The sequence below is a fragment of the Triticum dicoccoides genome, chromosome 7B (assembly GCF_002162155.2).
Source record: "Triticum dicoccoides isolate Atlit2015 ecotype Zavitan chromosome 7B, WEW_v2.0, whole genome shotgun sequence".
Taxonomy (NCBI): Eukaryota; Viridiplantae; Streptophyta; class Magnoliopsida; order Poales; family Poaceae; genus Triticum; species Triticum dicoccoides.
The window spans coordinates 31,801,403-31,807,451 of record NC_041393.1 but is presented as its reverse complement, the minus strand read 5'-3'; the positions used below and the strand labels follow the sequence as shown (position 1 = coordinate 31,807,451).

Here is a 6,049-nt window from a genome sequence, read left to right as displayed (position 1 = left end):
GGCGCTCGCCCCCGACCCTGGCGCGCTCGCCCCCGACCCGTCGGCCCTCGCCTCCCTCCTCTCCCCTCCCGGCCGTCGTCGGGCCTGCCTCCTCGCCCCTGCACCCTCTGTAAACCCCCCCTTTCTCTGCTAGGGTTCTTCGGTTAATTTACTTAGGTTTAGTTAGGGCAGTATGTTAATTAGGTTATCTATTTAGTTATGAATTTAGCTAGGTTTCAAAATTAGCTGAATTTATATGCAAATTTGAACTGGACATGTGATATGTGCATATGTCATGTTTTGGACATGTCATGTTTGGAAAATGATCCGAGTGGCCTATGTTACGCCAGAATGTTGATTCATTTCCGTTCCGGTGAATTTCAGGCGCTCGATATGTCCATTTTTTAGCAAAGGTCATGCCGAAATTTCCCGTGAATAAAGACATGATTTGTGCTACATAGTTGGCATATCGAGTGCTGGCACATAGATTTTTTTATGCCATTTCTCATTTATTCATACTTTTAGAAATAAATGAGGACACTTAATCATAGGAAACATGTCGAACAACAAAGAAACTGGGCCTTCTGACCAAGATGCAGACGAGATGGATTATGAGGGTGAACAAGAGTACCTCGACTATTTGACTGCTAAGCAAGGTTTGCAGGTCAGCCTCGATGATGGTACTGACGCCGACATCGACACCGACGGCGCCGGCACCGATGGCGGCACCGAGATCGGTGGGAAAGGTACCAGCGGGGAAGGTACCGGCCTCGATGCCGCTACCGAAAAGAGGAAGCATAAGAAGCAGAGGATACGAAAACCTAACAAACTAGGGATTGGACGACTTGTGATCACAAAGATGGCACCTGGCAAGTTTGAGCCGTTAGAGCCGGAAGAACCTCGCAAGTGCTATGGGAACCAAGTAGGATGCATCCTACGGGAATGCGCGAGCATCAACGACGATGACTTAAGGAGTAAAGAACATTTGACGCGGTTGCTCCTAACGAAGTTGCACAAGAGATTCAAGTTCCCCGACCGGGATGATAACATAGAACAACCGTGGGATGATCCAAAGATGAAAAAGATTAACAATCACGCCATGGGCATGTTCAACAATGATTTGGCCTCCTGGAAAGGGAGGGTGAAACGAGCTATTGAGGCTGATGAACCCCTGTCCAAGATTCTGGAGGAAAATCGACACTTACGGAAGAGGAGTTCGAAAATTTCAAGGACACTTGCGCTATCGAGGCAGCCAAGGCTAAGGCTGCGAAATTCAAGAGCCTTCAGCAAAGGAACACGGGGAAGCATCGCCTCGGAAGCCATGGCTACCTCGGTAAAAGGCCCATATGAGATAAGGAGGACGCGGAACGTGAAGCCGCGGGTCTCCTAGACCCCTTCGCGAAGTTCACCAACCCCTTGGAGTGTGACTTCATCAGGGCCCGCTACAAGTGGGACAAGGAGAAAAAGGTTTTTTACACGGACAAGATCACGAGGAAATTGATTAGACTACTAGAGAAGCAACACCAGCTTGCAACCGAAAGCCCTACTTCTTCGATGAGGCCCAAGTGGGACACCCCTCTCAACCGGGCCTTGAACGAACTTACGGGACTCCCTTTGGACCAGCGGCCGCAATATGGTCGTGTGCACGGCGCTGGAGACGGCGCCACGTGGAAGGTGTTTTACAACGAGGGCCCGGAGGCCAAGAAGTAGAAAAAGAAGTTTAGTCAGGCGGACATCGACGGGAAGGTGAAGCTTGCGGTCGAGAAAAAATCAGCTGAGGACGCGAAAAAAGCAGCCGAGGACAAATATGAGTTACTACAGCAGGCAGTCAATGCAGCTGTAACTGCCTGCAGAAATGATTTTTCTACTAACTTGGTTCCAGTTATCATCAACTGGACGAAGAAAAATCCAGACAAGACGGTACATGATTTCCCGTTGCCCAGTTTCGTCGGGAGCAACTCCATGAACAACAACACCATCGCACCATCACTTGCTCACGCAACCGGGCCTCCTCTCGCAGCCGCTCCTGCTCATAGCAGCCCGTCCTCAGTCTCAGACGCGCTAGGTGGGCCTTCGTCTTTGGCTGAGCTCGACGCCGTCATGGTAATTACATGTCGCACCAACACACACACACACACACACACACACACACACACACACACATATATATATATATATATATATATATAATATTCCATTTTTGTTGCCTTTCGATTGTTTTACGCCACAGACATATGTGTTTGCAGGCGAAAGAAACCCCATGCACCATACTCTACTTGATCAAAGGCCAGAAGGTGGACGTGGGAAAGGGGATGATAATGGACCCCTTGCAACGCACGTTTCACAACCAGCCGATCCCCGCTGGGCACTTCAGGGTTAGCTTGACCAGTGTGAAATCGGGGCACGAGGATTTGCCTCCTCCAGTACAGCATGTGGGAGCGGACGACGAGACCCCGTCGCGGATTGGAAGCTGCAAGAATTGGGTGCTACTATGGCCGAAGAATCTTATTCGTCTGGAGCCGGCCGAGAGCACACCAATAACTACCACACATCAACAAGCATGTGCGGAGACCACCACCCCGCCTACGCAATTACCAGCTCCTGTAGTGCCGGGTGAGAGCGGCGGACGACATGATGAAGGGGGTGCAATAGTACTGGCTGATGTAATTTCTCCTGTAGAACAGAGAATGGATGATGAGACGGAGGTCGACCCTATGGATTTCATCAATACAAACGCATATGACTGTGACATAGATATGATGAGTCAACCATATGGCGAATCGGGCTATGAGCTTGCTAATGAGGATATGGATGATATGCCCGGGCAGGGTCGTAGCAGGGATTGCAAAAGTCTCTCTTCATGAAATCCTCACAGGACACGCCTGAAGATGCCGCCTCAACACAGGCTCAACTAGCCGGGCGCGAGGGTCGTACAGTACTTAGCCCGGGAACACTGGGGCAGGGGTTAAGGAAGGGTCTGGAAGGTGTGCCCAAGAAAAAGGAGAGGAAGAGATCGGGGAAGGTAACTGCCTCCAAACAAGCCAGAGCACATAGCAGCCAGACAATGCATTCTGAAGAGCGTGTACCCGTGAAAGGTGCGGTCATGTTCCATCTCACGGGCGAGCCGATGCTACCACCGAAACCGCTGTAGGCACTATCAGGGGATCTCAGGAGACTGCACGACCATGTGCTATCGACTGAGAAAAGCCTACTAGCCTCAAAGGATCTAGGATATCTGACATACGCGGCTCGTGTGCCTGAGGGGAAGTGCTACGTCGACACACGGCCCGCGGAGGTGTTCTTCCTCCGGTTTGACCATATCTTTGAGATGTTTCTAACAAGGCGGCTCAATTTTACTATCGTCCGCCTTTTTGCGCTACATATGAGCTCCGTCATGAAGAGTGAAGAAGCCTCGCAAATCTGTGTGGCAGATCCATACTACATGCACGAGTCTTTCTTGAGTCTTGGCGACTTTGAGTGTGAAACTGCTAGGGAGTACCTCCAAAACTTCATGGTACAAAATAAGGACCGGGAAATTGTCCTCGTGCCTTATTATCCAAAGTAAGTCAGTTCCGGACAACCCTTTCGTACATTTCAATCATTCCTTCTCTCTCATATGGGGAATAATTTGAGGTGTCTTTTCCCCGCAGCAACGGGCGCGCCGTCCTTATCGTTCTTTACCCGCAAGTCTGCCACGTCGTGTATTTTGACCCTTCCAGAGACTACGAGAAAAAAGACTACACCCACATAATGAATATTCTAGATGATGCTCTCCAAGGCTTCAGCTTTAGAGGTGGCCACGTGCAGATCAGGAAACAAAGGAACAAAAAGATGGGTTTCGCGCATAAAACTAACTTCTCCTGCATCCATGTCCCAAAACCAAGCAAGAAGGATGGATTCTACATCGTCCATCTCATGATTCAGTTCAACACGGATCACCAAAAGCTTCGCATGAGAAGCAGAAATGATGATCATATCCACAAGTGGCTAGAATCTCATGGAGAAGCGGATTATAAACTTAGAGATGACTTCTTTCGCATCCAAAGCGACATTGTGACGATCATCATGAAAGAAGTCGTCGATGAGAAGGGGATGTTCCACCACGGCCCTATATCGCGAGCTGACGTCCGAACTCGCATAGGCATGCAACGTCTAGACCTCACGCCGTTCAAGAAGCTAGGGTTCATCCTCGATGATATGGAAGGATGGAACTTCTAGTGATTTATGATGCCGATGATGATGATATGTGTCGGTTGAACTTGTATACTTTTTGTAGCGATGAAACTTTGTGATGTCCACAGTCCCTGCTGAACTTGCGTAACGCTACTTTGTTAGTTTGCGTACGATGACCTGCGTACCTCTAGTTAATTAATTTGCGTACTGTATGTTGCATCTAGTTGCTAACCCTTTCTTTTTTGGTGTTGCTCTAGTATATTTTGTTGCATATATATGATTGTACATCCTCTTCATGAACATGCATCTCTAACAGGTACCTAGTTTCTTGATGGCGAGATGGAATTGCTATGTCGTGTACAAAGGGAAGGTTCCGGGGGTGTACAACGAGTGGCATGAGTGTCAGGCGCAAGTGAATGGGTTCGCGGGCGCCAGCCATAAAGGCTTCAAAAGCAGACAAGAAGGATAAGCTAGTTACTTGAGGTTCACGCTAGCGCGAGAGAGGACTCGTAACCGCCACCTCATGTACTGCATAGTTCCGCTCTCAATCATAGTGATAGCACTTCTTGCGTATACCTTTGTTTAGATGGATGACGTTGTTGTAGTTGCAAGTATTCGAGACTTGCATGTATCGCTATTTTCGAGATGATGACAAGATATCACTTTGTGTTGGATGATGATTATGATGAGACTATTTGTATGTATATGCTATGATTACATTTGTGGTCTCGCAGGCATTTGTATCTGTATCATGATGATATTTCTATGTGCTAAAGATTCTTCTATAAAGCCTGTTCAAATACAAAATAAATATGCCGGAAAAAAAACTACTTAAATTAGCAGTAGCGAGTGTATAAATGTTAGCAGCAGCGCCGCGATAGCAGTAGCGCGTCCAGTCAAAGCGCGCTAGAGCTACTAGCAGTAGCGAGCTCCCACAAACCGCGCTGCTGCTACACTTGTGTAGCGGTAGCGCCGGTGAGCACGCGCTACTGCTATGTGTTAGCTGTAACGCCTTATTAGTAGCGCCTCTCCCCGCACTACTGATACACCTAAAACCCGCGCTGCTGCTAGCCTTTTCCCTAGTAGTGAATGCACAACTATTAATATGTGTATGTACACCAGTAAGTTGTGTAAAATCCTTAGCTACAAATATAGTAGAGGCAAGCACATAACTTCAATGTCGCGGGCGAAAGAACTCACGAAACACATACTGAGATATTCAAAAATAGTGAAATAGAGAACATATTACCTTCCTTGTTCAAACTTTATGTTATGAGTCATGTACCATCTATTATCCTTGGTCAAACCAGCCTGGACATGCACGCCTTGTGCACGTGCAACAACGGTATCCTTGGAATTTGTTGTCTCGGTAAGAGTCCAGTCATGAACTATCTCGTCCCAAACCCAAAAGGAAAAGTCGTTGCGGCCAAGGTTTCTTCATTGCGATTTGGCGTGTTTGGTCCATCAACGAATTGGTGCAAGAACAAGTGCAAGTTAACCTCGGTCATACAAGTGATCTGACACCCCTGAAGATGTACAGTCCCATTGTAGGGGATAGAAGTGGCCTGGATTTGTGGTAGCACTATGAGTAGACAAACAAAGGCGGCAAATGGAATAGCCATGGTCATAATTGTTTGCAAGAAGGGGAAACGAGAGCTCAGTGAGCTAGTAGAATGGTGGGAAGTTGCGTCTCCCTGTGTTTTGTGAGAGAATAAGAGGGTAGAGGTGTTGTATATATAGAAAGCTTGGAGTGCTAGTGCCCACCTTGGGTGACTTTGTCTTAGACGCTTAATTAGTTTCGGTTAGCATTCAACACCCTATGCAAGTAGGACTTGAAATCCAATCAAGGGATGAACAAGACTGCATACCGATGGCTCACAAGTCCACTAGCAAAATT

At 47.8% G+C, this 6,049-nt stretch overlaps 1 pseudogene; it reads right to left on the bottom strand.

Annotated features, from left to right (window-relative positions):
* Positions 1-5,774, bottom strand: part of LOC119338546 — an 11,577-nt pseudogene extending 5,803 nt beyond the window's left edge.
* Between the last annotated feature and the right edge of the window lie 275 nt (positions 5,775-6,049).